We start from the raw sequence: 15,441 nt of genomic DNA on the forward strand, positions 1-15,441 counted from the left end.
CTAAGCAGCTCTGGAGAGCTACCTAGTTTGCACCCTTCTCGGCCGGGCACAAAAATCTAACTGGCTTGGAGGAGGGTCATAGGGGGAGGAGCCAGTGCACACCACCTGATATCTCAAGCTTTTATTTTGTGCCCTGTCTCCTGCGGAGCCGCTATTCCCCATGGTCCTTACGGAGTCCCAGCATCCACTTAGGACGTTAGAGAAATTAACATTAAACTTCAATCCACAGGAGGGGGGAAAAGAGGAGAGAGAGAGAGAGACTCTGACTAACCTGCTGCTGGCTGTGAGTGGGAGGAGGTCGGGGGTGAGCCGCAAACCGCTGCTGACAGCGGGAGGGCGGAGGAGGATGAAGGGAGAGACGGGGGGAGGACGGGGCGGACGGAGCCAGCCGGAGCCAATGGAGAAGGACGGGGGGAGAACCGTACACCGCTGCTGTCAGCGGGAGGAGGTCGGGGGAGAGCCGCAAACCGCGCTGACAGCGGGAGGGCGGTAGAGGACGGAGGAGGATGAAGGGAGAGATGGGCCGGACGGAGCCAGCCGAGGAGGGACGGGGGGAGAGCCGCACACCGCTGCTGTCAGCGGGAGGAGGACGGGGAGAGCCGCACACACTCACCGCTGGGACCCGCCGCGTCTGGGTGATTGGACAAGCGGATCCAGCACTGGATCCACTGTCCAATCACAGGTGCCTCGCTGACATGGGGGTGGTGTCCCTGTCAGCGAGGCACTTTTTTCAGTGCCGCTTTTACGCTTTTTTTGAATGGGCTTTTAAAGCCCAGTGCTTGGCCCCGCCCCCCGCTCTGTTCCGTCTGCATTGTGTTTGGGAGGCACTGCTATCAGTGCCTCCCAAACACATATAAGCACAGAAAATTATTAGAATTAAATAAAGAACATACTTATGACACAGAATATGTGTCATAAGTATCTTCTTTATGCCTCCCCTGACTGCATGTCCCTGTATGAAATGCTACACACAGAATATAGGCATGCTGCATTTCATTTTAATCAGCAGAAGCTGCTGATGCCCCTAGGTATATCAAATGCCCTAAGCAATTGCCTAGTTTGCCTATGCCTATGGCCGGCTCTGATATTAAGACTCCACTAGTTAGTTACTACATTTAAAGTTACTTTTGTAAAGGACACAGCTTATTGGACTATTGTGTTCTACTGGACTACTATGTTTAGCTGCATCTCAGCTATATAGCTTATAATTATGTCTTTACTACATCTCCCAGCAGCCCCCCTCCCGAGTCTCCTATCAGCTTTTTTTAATTGGATACCACGGGTATCTGGAGTGCACATGCCAACGGTAAACCACAATTGGGCGCGAGGGGTGAGAGGCTTTATTACAGGCAAAACATTGCGCCCAATTGAATTCCCCCCCTATATATCTGATTTTTACACTCAAAAAATCTTAGCAAGCATGTAATTTGTTGTTTATTTCCTCTTGCCAGGCCTCGCACTTCCATGGGCCATTGTGAATGACTTGGGACCATGAGTTAGGGTGTCTACGAGGAAACTAATGCCCTTATTTATCAATAAGTGATACATTTCACTGTGAGTGATAAATTGCACCAGCCAATCAGCTCCTAACCTCCATGTCACAGGCTGTGTTTGAAGAATGACAGGAGCTGATTGGCTGGCGCAATTTATCACTCACAGTGAAATTTATCATCATTGATAAATAAGGGCATAAGATATAAAATATCATTCATTGCTGATACTCTAAGACACATGCAGCAAAATCAGATAGGAGAACCTAATTCATGTAAGTACTTGCTAAAAAAAAAATATGCCTTAGACATTGTGGGGTCTCTGCTTGCAGAAAATGCAATTACTGTAGTTATCTCTTTATAATTCAACAGTTTAATATGAATATATTCACAGTAAAATTAGATGACATATCACTTCAGTTTCCATGGAATTTAAGATTTCAAGGGACTAAAAGAGAGAACAAGGACACAAGATATGTATATACTGTAGTTGTACATACTTCTTTTTTAATAAATATTCTGTATATAACAATACAGGTTGAGTATCCCATAACCAAATATTCCGAAATACGGAATTTTTTTGAGCGAGAGTGAGATAGTGAAACCTTTGTTTTTTGATGGCTCAATGTACACAACGTTTGTTTAATACAAAAAGGTATTAAAAATAGTGTATTAAATGACCTTCAGGCTGTGTGTATAAGTTGTATACAGGGCCGGCCCGATGCATACGCGGGCTACGCAGCCGCGTTAAGCGCCAGGCAGCAGAGGGTGCCTCTGCAGACAGTGAGTCACAGTAACTCACTCTCTACAGCAGCGGTGGCCAGCAACCGGCTTGATCCGCTCCCGGCCACCGCTGCCCGGCGCGCACTGGCCTCTCCGGCTGCAGTGACTATCTTAAATTCGGTGCCGGCCGTGAGCCAATCAGAGCTCGCGGACCGGCAGCTGAGGCTACAAATTGAAGATAGACACCACCGCTGGAGATGGAGGGGTAGGAGAGGCGCACGCTGAGCTCTCCTCCCCTCACAGCAGGTGAGCAGCACTTTTTTTTATTTCAGGGGGTGGAGGCACTGTGGAGGCATGTGTAGCAGCACTAGGGAGGCACTATGGGGACTGTGGGAGGCAGGGGGGGAGGCACTGTGGGGGCATGTGTAGCAGCACTAGGGAGGCACTATCTGGCACTATGGGGACATGTGTATCAGCACTGGGGGCATATCTGGCACTGTGGGGGCATGTTTATCAGCACTGGGGGCATAACTGGCACTGTGGGAGGCACTGTGGGGGCATGTGTTTCAGCACTGGGGGCATATCTGGCATTGTGGGAGGCACTGTGGGAGCATGTGTATCAGCACAGGGAGCATATCTGGCATTGAGGGAGGCACTGTGGGGACATGTGTATCAGCACTGGGGGCATATCTGGCACTGTGGGGGCATTTGTAGCAGCACGGGGGCATATCTGGCACTGTGGGAGGCACTGTGGGGACATGTGTAGCAGCACTGGGGGCATATCTGGCACTGTAGGAGGCACTGTGGGGGGCATGTGTAGCAGCACTGGGGGCATATCTGGCACTGTGGGAGGCACTGTGGGGACATGTGTAGCAGCACGAGGGCATATCTGGCACTGTGGGAGTCACTATGGGGACATGTGTATCAGCACTGGGGGCATATCTGGCACTGTGGGGGCATGTGTAGCAGCACTGGGGGCATATCTGGCACTGTGGGAGGCACTGTGGGGGCATGTGTATCTGCACTGGGGGCATATCTGGCACTGTGGAGGCATGTGTATCTGCACTGGGGGCATATCTGGCACTGTGGGGATATGTGTATCTGCACTGAGGGCAGGGGCGGATTGGGAACAAAAAGCGGCCCTGAAAAAATTTGTACTAGTGGCCCCACATGGGCAGCACCAGAGGTGTAAGGTCTAGCCATGGGCCATGGCAGCAGCACCCTCCCCACAAGACTTTCCAGATAGTGGGCATGTCCAGCATCAAGGGGGAAGTTAAAATGAAATAGGCCCTACACACTGGCCGATTTGTTTGAAAGATATGAACGATCTTGTTTATAAATGAACGAGAACTCGTTCATATCTTTCAGTGTGGAGGCTCCAGCGATGAACGATGCGCGTCCCCGCGCTCATTCATCGCTGGTCCCCCGTCGGCTGTACATGCAGGCCAATATGGACGATTTCGTCCATATTTGCCTGCACTTCAATGGAGCCGCGTGACGGGGGGAGTGAAGAAACTTCACTCCCCCGTCACTGCCCCCCCGCCGCCGGGCAGCTCGGCGGCGGATCGGCCAGTGTGTAGGGCCCAAAATAAAATTAAATATTATGAGCACATTATATGATACACCTTCAGAATTTAGGAAACTATATCATTCTTTAGAAAATAAGAATTTACTTACCGATAATTCTATTTCTCATAGTCCGTAGTGGATGCTGGGAACTCCGTAAGGACCATGGGGAATAGCGGCTCCGCAGGAGACTGGGCACAAAAGTAAAGCTTTAGGACTACCTGGTGTGCACTGGCTCCTCCCCCTATGACCCTCCTCCAAGCCTCAGTTAGGATACTGTGCCCGGACGAGCGTACACAATAAGGAAGGATTTTGAAACCCGGGTAAGACTCATACCAGCCACACCAATCACACCGTATAACTTGTGATCTAAACCCAGTTAACAGTATGATAACAGAGGAGCCTCTAGAAAAGATGGCTCACTACAACAATAACCCGATTTAGTTAACAATAACTATGTACAAGTATTGCAGACAATCCGCACTTGGGATGGGCGCCCAGCATCCACTACGGACTACGAGAAATAGAATTATCGGTAAGTAAATTCTTATTTTCTCTGACGTCCTAGTGGATGCTGGGAACTCCGTAAGGACCATGGGGATTATACCAAAGCTCCCAAACGGGCGGGAGAGTGCGGATGACTCTGCAGCACCGAATGAGAGAACTCCAGGTCCTCCTCAGCCAGGGTATCAAATTTGTAGAATTTAGCAAAACGTGTTTGCCCCTGACCAAGTAGCTGCTCGGCAAAGTTGTAAAGCCGAGACCCCTCGGGGAGCCGCCCAAGATGAGCCCACTTTCCGTGTGGAATGGGCTTTTAGAGATTTTGGCTGTGGCAGGCCTGCCACAGAATGTGCAAGCTGAATTGTACTACAAATCCAACGAGCAATAGTCTGCTTAGAAGCAGGAGCACCCAGCTTGTTGGGTGCATACAGGATAAACAGCGAGTCAGATTTTCTGACTCCAGCCGTCCTGGAAACATATATTTTCAGGGCCCTGACAACGTCTAGCAACTTGGAGTCCTCCAAGTCCCTAGTAGCCGCAGGCACCACAATAGGTTGGTTCAGGTGAAACGCTGAAACCACCTTAGGGAGAAACCGAGGACGAGTCCTCAATTCCGCCCTGTCCGTATGGAAAATCAGATAAGGGCTTTTACAGAATAAAGCCGCCAATTCTGACACGCACCTGGCCCAGGCCAGGGCCAACATCTTTAAGTGGTTCAAACCAATGTGACTTTTGGAACCCAAAAACTACATTGAGATCCCAAGGTGCCACTGGAGGCACAAAAGGAGGCTGTATATGCAGTACCCCTTTTACAAACGTCTGCACTTCAGGGAATGAAGCTAGTTCTTTGAAATTGACAGGGCCGAAATTTTAACCTTAATGGACCCCAATTTCAGGCCCATAGACACTCCTGTTTGCAGGAAATGTAGGAATCAACCCAGTTGAAATTCCTCCGTCGGGCCTTACTGGCCTCGCACCACGCAACATATTTTCGCCAAATGCGGTGATAATGTTTTGCGGTTACATCCTTCCTGGCTTTGATCAGGATAGGGATGACTTCATCCGGAATGCCTTTTTTCTTCAGGATCCGGCGTTCAACCGCCATGCCGTCAAACGCAGCCGCGGTAAGTCTTGGAACAGACAGGGTCCTTGCTGGAGCAGGTCCCTTCTTAGAGGTAGAGGCCACGGATCCTCCGTGAGCCTCTCTTGAAGTTCCGGGTACCAAGTCCTTCTTGGCCAATCCGGAGCCACGAATATAGTGCTTACTCCTCTCCATCTTATAATTCTCAGTACCTTGGGTATGAGAGGCAGAGGAGGGAAAACATACACTGACTGGTACACCCACGGTGTTACCAGAGCGTCTACAGCTATTGCCTGAGGGTCCCTTGACCTGGCGCAATACCTGTCGAGTTTTTTGTTGAGGCGGGACGCCATCATGTCCACCTTTGGTTTTACCCAACGGTTTATAATCATGTGGAAGACTTCTGGGTGAAGTCCCCATTCTCCCGGGTGGAGGTCGTGTCTGCTGAGGAAGTCTGCTTCCCAGTTGTCCACTCCCGGAATGAATACTGCTGACAGTGCTATCACATGATTTTCCGCCCAGCGAAGAATCCTTGCAGCTTCTGCCATTGACTGCTTCTTGTGCCACCCTGTCTGTTTACGTGGGTGACTGCCGTGATGTTGTCCGACTGGATCAACCCGGCTGACCTTGAAGCAGAGGTCTTGCTAAGCTTAGAGCATTGTAAATGGCTCTTAGCACCAGGATATTTATGTGAAGTGATGTCTCCAGGCTTGACCATAAGCCCTGGAAATTTCTTCCCTGTGTGACTGCTCCCCAGCCTCGCAGGCTGGCATCCGTGGTCACCAGGACCCAGTCCTGAATGCCGAATCTGCGGCCCTCTAGAAGATGAGCACTCTGCAAACATAATACCCCTATTGGTGGTACTCGTATTATCAGAAATGTGTAAAACATTTTTCATTGCCTCAATCATGTAACGTGTGGCCCTACTGGAAGTCATATTTGTCTCTTCACTGTCGACACTGGAGTCAGTATCCGTGTCGGCGTCTGTATTTGCCATCTGAGGTAACGGGCGCTTTAGAGCCCCTGACGGCCTATGAGACGTCTGGACAGGCACAAGCTGAGTAGCCGGCTGTCTCATGTCAATCACTGTCTTTTGTAAAGAGCTGACACTGTCATGTAATTCCTTCCAACAGTTCATCCACTCAGGTGTCGACCCCCTAGGGGGTGACATCCCTATTACAGGCAATTTGCTCCGCCTCCACATCATTTTCCTCCTCATACATGTCGACACAAACGTACCGACACACAGCACACACACAGGGAATGCTCTGATAGAGGACAGGACCCCACTAGCCCTTTGGGGAGACAGAGGGAGAGTTTGCCAGCACACACCAGAGCGCTATATATATACAGGGATAACCTTATATAAGTGTTTTTCCCCTTATAGCTGCTGTATTGTTTATACTGCGCCTAATTAGTGCCCCCCTCTCTTTTTTAACCCTTTCTGTAGTGTAGTGACTGCAGGGGAGAGCCAGGGAGCTTCCCTCCAACGGAGCTGTGAGGGAAAATGGCGCCAGTGTGCTGAGGAGATAGGCTCCGCCCCTTTCTCGGCGGCCTTTTCTCCCATTTTTCAGTGTAATCTGGCAGGGGTTAAAATTCATCCATATAGCCCTGGGGGCTATATGTGATGTATTTTCGCCAGCCAAGGTGTTTTTATTGCTGCTCAGGGCGCCCCTCCCTAGCGCCCTGCACCCTCAGTGACCGAAGTGTGAAGTGTGCTGAGGAGCAATGGCGCACAGCTGCAGTGCTGTGCGCTACCTTGGTGAAGACAGGATGTCTTCTGCCGCCGATTTTCCGGACCTCTTCTTGCTTCTGGCTCTGTAAGGGGGCCGGCGGCGCGGCTCTGGGACCGGACTCCATGGCTGGGCCTGTGTTCGATCCCTCTGGAGCTAATGGTGTCCAGTAGCCTAAGAAGCCCAATCCACTCTGCACGCAGGTGAGTTCGCTTCTTCTCCCCTTAGTCCCTCGATGCAGTGAGCCTGTTGCCAGCAGGTCTCACTGAAAATAAAAAAACTAAAACTAAACTTTTCACTAAGCAGCTCAGGAGAGCCCCTAGTGTGCACCCTTCTCGTTCGGGCACAAAAATCTAACTGAGGCTTGGAGGAGGGTCATAGGGGGAGGAGCCAGTGCACACCAGGTAGTCCTAAAGCTTTACTTTTGTGCCCAGTCTCCTGCGGAGCCGCTATTCCCCATGGTCCTTACGGAGTTCCCAGCATCCACTAGGACGTCAGAGAAATATATATTTTCTTGCTTATTTCACCAACCGTATCCCAATCACTATTCACTCAATCTTATATGTCCCATTGGCTAGTGCTTAGATAATCAATTATACTTCCAAAGTGGATAAATTATCCTAAACACTTGGGGCGTGGCCAGCCACCACAAAGGTTTGGCTAACCATTACAGAGTACATGTTCTGTACCCTTTGGTAAATATATAATAAACCGTATTCTTGTGAAGTATAATGTAACATAAGTATAATGCATAATTCAAGTGCACTAGGATAGAGTCTGGAACCTGATCCCTAAAGGAGGGCCCACAGGCAGTGGGGCCCACCGGTGGTTCCCCTGTTCTCCTGTGGGCCAGTCCGACCCTGAATGCAAATGTCAATATTATGACAATGTCGGTATTTCATATGTCAACATTCTGTCAATGTCCACTTTTTCCAGGTGTGAACATGGAAAAAGTACACATTGAAAACTTTTTCAATGTCAACATCATGAATGTGGACCTTCTGGTGTCAACATCGTGAATGATGACATTAGCACTTCTTACACTCCTCACAAATCTACACGTTCATATTAATCTTTAAGTGAACGTATAATGATTACAAATACGTCTGTTTCCAATCTCCTGCCTGTCTACAAAATGTAATTCTGCTTACAGATGCAAAACAACAGCTTCAAACTTGGGTTGCCACAACGAACTGCCCAACACCGCCCAGTGGTTTACAGAAGCTCAACATCTCTCTGTGCCATAACATCTGACTGGGGTGGTGAGTGCATTAGTGACTTGAGAGTGTTGAAAAAAGGTCTTTACCATCAAGTGCTCAACTAGGTATGAGGCTGAAATGTGTGTACTATCCCTCTTATCTTCATGTTGGGGGGACATTTCTGACCATTGGGGATTAAGGCACTGGTGCTTTTGTTAGTTCTTACCAGGGGGTGGGGGGTGGGGACACAACCTGCATGACATTAGCATCAAGGTCACACCTCCTTGTAGGAGTCCCTGGTGAACAGCCGCACCATGTTATACTCCTCTCCTCAGGAACAGGTAGAGCCACATATCGGGAGGTCATAGCACAATGACCCTGAAAAGTTGGCCCTGCAATGCTAGCCACTGTGCAGCAGTGCTGTCCCATCTTTTTGCAGGGATTGACATTTACACTTTAATAGTTTGGGATTATTTTAATCATTTTAAATGTGTTCTGCAGGATACAGTTACAGAAGCCGGGCCATCAAGTATGCTGCACAATATCTCAGCAATGATGAATATCAATTGGCTTGGCACGGTTACTTGCCCGAAAACCACCTCCGGCTTCTGAACACCGGGATGAAGCTGACCCAGGCAGTGAAGGAACAGCGGAGCATCAGAGAGGCTATTCAATATTACATTTCTGACCTCCCACATTCCTCAGTTGACAGAAAGCGTTTTTTCAGATATAAAACATTTGGTGACGGAGGTATGATCTACTGGATAAAGCAGGTTCCTTTACAGAGCAGTGCCCAATCAGCCATTTGTACATCTTGCATTTAGCGTACTTTTGGTAAATTGTGTCATTAGAATTTGGAAGTAAATCTTTTATACGTTAGATTTATATTATGCCAGTGTCATTAAAATCCTGGCATGAAAATCTCAAACTGATGCCATAACATGTGACCATATAGGGGTTGACTAACAAATATGCAAATGTGTGATCAAGCCAGCAAGTATATTCCAACTTCAGCGCTGATGTCACTTTAGACACTGTCAGTATGTACAGGGGTGTCCCGTAAAGTGTAGATTATTTGGTTAATCAATGCATAGGGTTTGTATTAGAATGGCCTTACAGCATTGCCCAGGGGTGCTTCATACTGAGGGATAGGAGTTAAGTTTCAGGATAGTATATAGGGGCTCCGGACTAACCTGACACACTGCCGGATCAGCAACCAGTGGTGCACCACTGAACTAGTGTTCCCTGGGGATTTTCACCAACAGCGGTCAGTCATGGTCTGGGGAGGGGATTTTCAGGCTTAGGCTATGTTAAACCCTCCCCTCACCACCATCATCCCCATGCAGCCAGTGAGTAATTACAGTGGATACATACATCAGCTTACTACGGATACTATTGGGACTCCGGGATGGGAGCGGGCAGTGGCGCAGCCAGTGAGTAATCACAGTGGATACATACATCAGCTTACTACGGATACTATTGGGACTCCAGAGTGGGATGGCAGTGGTGCAGCCAGTGAGTAATTACAGCGGATACATACATCAGCTTACTACGGATACTATTGGGACTCTGGAGTGGGATGGCAGTGGTGCAGCCAGTGAGTAATTACAGTGGATACATATATCACCTTACTACGGATAATATTGGGACTCCGGAGTGGGATGGCAGTGGGCAGCAGCACAGCACACCTCAGCATTTACTCAGCTACACTTTCTATTCGCCAGGAAGTCACATGGTAGTGGAGAGCAGCGTGTGCTGGTAACGGAGCAGGCACACGGCAGCTGTCACACTCCAATCAATGTGCTGACAGTCTGCCGGGGCCTGGAAGTAAATATGCATGTTATTAAACAGCTCCGTCGGTGGCCTGGGGCCCCCTCGGGACCCATCGGGCCCTAAACAACCACTTTGGTAAATCCGCTACTGTGTATACCAGTATCATCAATGAAATGAAGTGAAAAGGTGAAGCAGTCACCAATAAAGTGTTTAAAAAGTTCCTTCTATTGTGTATAATTTGCAGGAAACACTTCCTTGGTATTTCTTCATTGCATCATTCTCAAAAAAGGAAAGAAAATAGACAGCGCAGTACTGACGTGAAATAATTGAATCCAAAGTGATTGTGCTCACATTAAATGGTTGTAGGTATTTATGGTGATGTTTAGAGAAAATTAGACCTATTGTGTAATGTAAAAATGGTTGCACTTGAATATATATAATGGGTGCAGGGTCTGCAATGTAATAACTACTATCTGGCAGCAATTATCTTTGTTTTAACTGTCCTTTCCCGGAGAACTTGGTGATGCCTTATACGTACCTAAAACCTTAAGCTCAGAACATTTTTCAGAATTTTATTTGATAAAAAAAAATCTCCTTTTGCAATTTTTAATAATACTGAGAAGTCAGAAAATATAACTCATTCATTTTGTTTTAAATATAGCAATAACATATCAATAAAGATGTTTTTTTTTTATTTGATGAAGATTTTAGAGAATTAGACTTGGAACAGGATATTACATCTAATATTCAAACATTCTAAGAGTTTGTGGCTAAAGTAATGAGAACTTGGTAGGGGATAGCCACCTTACAAATATGCTTAGAAGGTAAAGGAGTCCCCGGAGCCAGAAGCTAAATAAGCCTCCAACAGATATTAAAATTCCCAAAGATTGGGCAATGTTGGAAAATGTATTTGTATCTTCTAAACCATTCATCCTATTTGAAAAGATAGACCTTCCTATGTTGGTAAGGAGATTGGTAAATTAAAGACAGAATTAGGATGGTTATCATAAATTAAGGAGGACATCCTGTGAATATATTAGGAGGGAGGACAATTATAGAAGGATATAAAACAGAATAATCAGAGAAAAAAAGATTATGACATAAAGAGGAAAGGTGTATCTAACATTGAAATGTCATCTGTTTTCCAATAGGAGAACTGCTGTATCATAAAAAGTAGTGATGAGCGGGTTCAGTTTCTCGGAAACCGAACCCCCCCGAACTTCACCCTTTTTACACGGGTCCGAGCCATACTCGGATTCTCCCGTATGGCTCGGTTAACCCGAGCGCGCCCGAACGTCATCATCCCGCTGTCGGATTCTCGCGAGATTCGGATTCTATATAAGCAGCCGCGCGTCACCGCCATTTTCACTCGTGCATTGGAAATGTTAGGGAGAGGACGTGGCTGGCGTCCTCTTCGTTTATGTTGATGCATTGCAAATATTTTGTGCTTGCTTATTACTTAATTGTGGGGACTGGGGAGCAGCTGTATTATATAGGAGGAGTACAGTGCAGAGTTTTGCTGACAGTGACCACCAGTAACACGTTGTCTGCCTGAAAAACACTCCATATCTGTGCTCAGTGTGCTGCATATATCTGTGCTCACACTGCTTAATTGTGGGGACTGGGGAGCAGCTGTATTATATAGCAGGAGTACAGTGCAGAGTTTTGCTGACAGTGACCACCAGTATACGTTGTCTGCCTGAAAAACACTCCATATCTGTGCTCAGTGTGCTGCTTTATTGTGGGGACTGGGGACCACCAGTATAATATTATATAGGAGGAGTACAGTGCAGAGTTTTGCTGACCAGTGACCACCAGTATATAATATATAGCATTACGGTACAGTAGCCCACTGCTGTACCTACCTCTGTGTGTCGTCATTAAGTATACTATCCATCTAGATTCTATACCTGTGGTGCATTTCAGTTGTGCAGTTTGCTGACACAGTGACCACCAGTATATATAGCAGTACGGTACGGAAGGCCACTGCTGTACCTACCTCTGTGTCGTCATTAAGTATACTATCCATCTACATTCTATACCTGTGGTGCATTTTAGTTTTGCAGTTTGCTGATACAGTGACCACCAGTATACTATATATAGCAGTACGGTACGGAAGGCCACTGCTGTACCTACCTCTGTGTCGTCATTAAGTATACTATCCATCTACATTCTATACCTGTGGTGCATTTTAGTTTTACAGTTTGCTGACACAGTGTCCACCAGTATACTATATATAGCAGTACGGTACGGAAGGCCACTGCTCTACCTACCTCTGTGTCGTCATTAAGTATACTATCCATCTACATTCTATACCTGTGGTGCATTTTAGTTTTGCAGTTTGCTGACAGTGACCACCAGTATATATAGCAGTACGGTACGGAAGGCCACTGCTCTACCTACCTCTGTGTCGTCAAGTATACTATCCATCCATACCTGTGGTGCATTTCAGTTGTGCGCAGTATATATAGCAGTAGGCCATTGCTATTGATACTGGCATATAATTCCACACATTAAACAATGGAGAACAAAAATGTGGAGGTTAAAATAGGGAAAGATCAAGATCCACTTCCACCTCGTGCTGAAGCTGCTGCCACTAGTCATGGCCAAGACGATGAAATGCCATCAACGTCGTCTGCCAAGGCCGATGCCCAATGTCATAGTAGAGAGCATGTAAAATCCAAAAAACAAAAGTTCAGTAAAATGACCCAAAAATCAAAATTGAAAGCATCTGATGAGAAGCGTAAACTTGCCAATATGCCATTTACGACACGGAGTGGCAAGGAACGGCTGAGGCCCTGGCCTATGTTCATGGCTAGTGGTTCAGATTCACATGAGGATGGAAGCACTCATCCTCTCGCTAGAAAAATGAAAAGACTTAAGCTGGCAAAAGCACAGCAAAGAACTGTGCGTTCTTCTAAATGACAAATCCCCAAGGAGAGTCCAATTGTGTCGGTTGCGATGCCTGACCTTCCCAACACTGGACGGGAAGAGCTTGCGCCTTCCACCATTTGCACGCCCCCTGCAAGTGCTGGAAGGAGCACCCGCAGTCCAGTTCCTGATAGTCAAATTGAAGATGTCACTGTTGAAGTACACCAGGATGAGGATATGGGTGTTGCTGGCGCTGGGGAGGAAATTGACAAGGAGGATTCTGATGGTGAGGTGGTTTGTTTAAGTCAGGCACCCGGGGAGACACCTGTTGTCCGTGGGACGAATATGGCCATTGACATGCCTGGTCAAAATACAAAAAAAATCAGCTCTTCGGTGTGGAATTATTTCAACACAAATGCGGACAACAGGTGTCAAGCCGTGTGTTGCCTTTGTCAAGCTGTAATAAGTAGGGGTAAGGATGTTAACCACCTCGGAACATCCTCCCTTATACGTCACCTGCAGCGCATTCATCATAAGTCAGTGACAAGTTCAAAAACTTTGGGTGACAGCGGAAGCAGTCCACTGACCACTAAATCCCTTCCTCTTGTAACCAAGCTCCTGCAAACCACACCACCAACTCCCTCAGTGTCAATTTCCTCCTTACCCAGGAATGCCAATAGTCCTGCAGGCCATGTCACTGGCAAGTCTGACGAGTCCTCTCCTGTCTGGGATTCCTCCGATGCATCCTTGAGTGTAACGCCTGTCACAACTGAGGGTCTGGGCTGACAGGAGGAAGCCTCAGTTGTAGGGGCTGGGATAAACTTAAACTTGGAAGGTTTAATCAGACCCCTGGACATGTAAGTGTAGTGGAGAAGGATCACCCAAAGGTGTGACCATGACAACCAGGGTTTAAAAGTCAATAAAAGTTTTATTAACAAACTCCGTATTTTGCACAGCAGTAAATAAAGAACAAGCAGTGATTAATTGATACAGTTCCTGGATCACTAAGATCTTGGCTGGAGCCACAGAGCACTGGTAGGATATGGATCAGATGTTAAAGTCCCATAGATGGATTGTCCTTACCAGGCCTGTCTGTAGTAGTGAGGATAGCCGAGGAACATGTCAGCAGATGTAATTCTTGGAGCTGGATCACTGTAGCTGAAAGGACTGCTGTGAATGCTGGATGGAACCAGCCAGATGATGAAAACACGGAGTGGATGCTGGATGGAACCAGCCAGGTGATAGGATGGAGCTAGGGAGCGTGAATACTGGAAAGATGAAAGGTGGTTACCGATGGTTTGTGGATACTGCTGATATGGAGGTATCCGTTGGAACAACACCGGCACTTTAAGGAAGCTGGATACTGCTGGAATCTGATCGCTGGAAGCAGATGGTTTGTAGCTGGAAGCTGGAGTAGTCACGGAGGACTGCAGAGTCAGGCTGCACCGCAAGATGGAAAGCAGGTGCTGGTCTCTTAGTGGCTGCTGGTAACAGGAGCTGGAAACCTGGATAAACAATCACAGGAGAGAGAGAGACTGGAACAAGGTTTGACAACCAAAGCACTGACCCCTTCCTGGCCCAGGCACAGGATACTTATACCTGCAGCAAGGCAGGCATTGGCTGGGCAATTATGCAGATTCCAGAAGCAGCTGATTGGTGGAAACTGAGGCATGTGATTGAAACCAACATGGCTGCGCCCATGTTAGCACTTGGAGGGAAAGTTAGTTTGAGAAACCATGTGGAGATTCGGCAGTAATGGCGGCGCAGACCGCGGAGGGCAGGAGACATCACACTGGCAACCTGCACACTGGAACCACATGGATGACAGCAGAGATCGCGGCAGACATGAAACACCACAGTGACAACCAGTAATCCGGAAACACAGGAGCGGCCGCAGAGGCTGAAGACGCCAAACGTGATGCCGCTGTGACAGCGTCTCAGAGTGACAGGAGGGAGATGTAGAGCATGGACATCAGTAACACAGGTGAGATCTGGCCCTGGAACGCTGAGCCAGCCTCAGGAGACATCTAAATGGCAAATAATGGCGTCCAGATACCCGGATCGTGACAACGCCTACTGCTGCTGGCGCTGCTGTTGTAGCTGCTGGGAGTCAATCGTCATCCCAGAGGGGAAGTCGGAAGACCACTTGTACTACTTCCAGTAAGCAATTGACTGTCCAACAGTCCTTTGCGAGGAAGATGAAATATCACAGCAGTCATCCTGCTGCAAAGCAGATAACTCAGGCCTTGGCAGCCTGGGCGGTGAAAACGTGGTTCCGGTATCCACCGTTAATTCAGAGGCAACTAGAGACTTGATTGAGGTACTGTGTCCCCGGTACCAAATACCATCTAGGTTCCATTTCTCTAGGCAGGCGATACCGAAAATGTACACAGACCTCAGAAAAAGAGTCACCAGTGTCCTAAAAAATGCAGTTGTACCCAATGGCCCTCATTCCGAGTTGTTCGCTCGCAAGCTGCTTTTAGCAGCTTTGCACACGCTAAGCC

This window comes from Pseudophryne corroboree, chromosome 9 (genome assembly GCF_028390025.1).
Source record: "Pseudophryne corroboree isolate aPseCor3 chromosome 9, aPseCor3.hap2, whole genome shotgun sequence".
Classification (NCBI taxonomy): Eukaryota; Metazoa; Chordata; class Amphibia; order Anura; family Myobatrachidae; genus Pseudophryne; species Pseudophryne corroboree.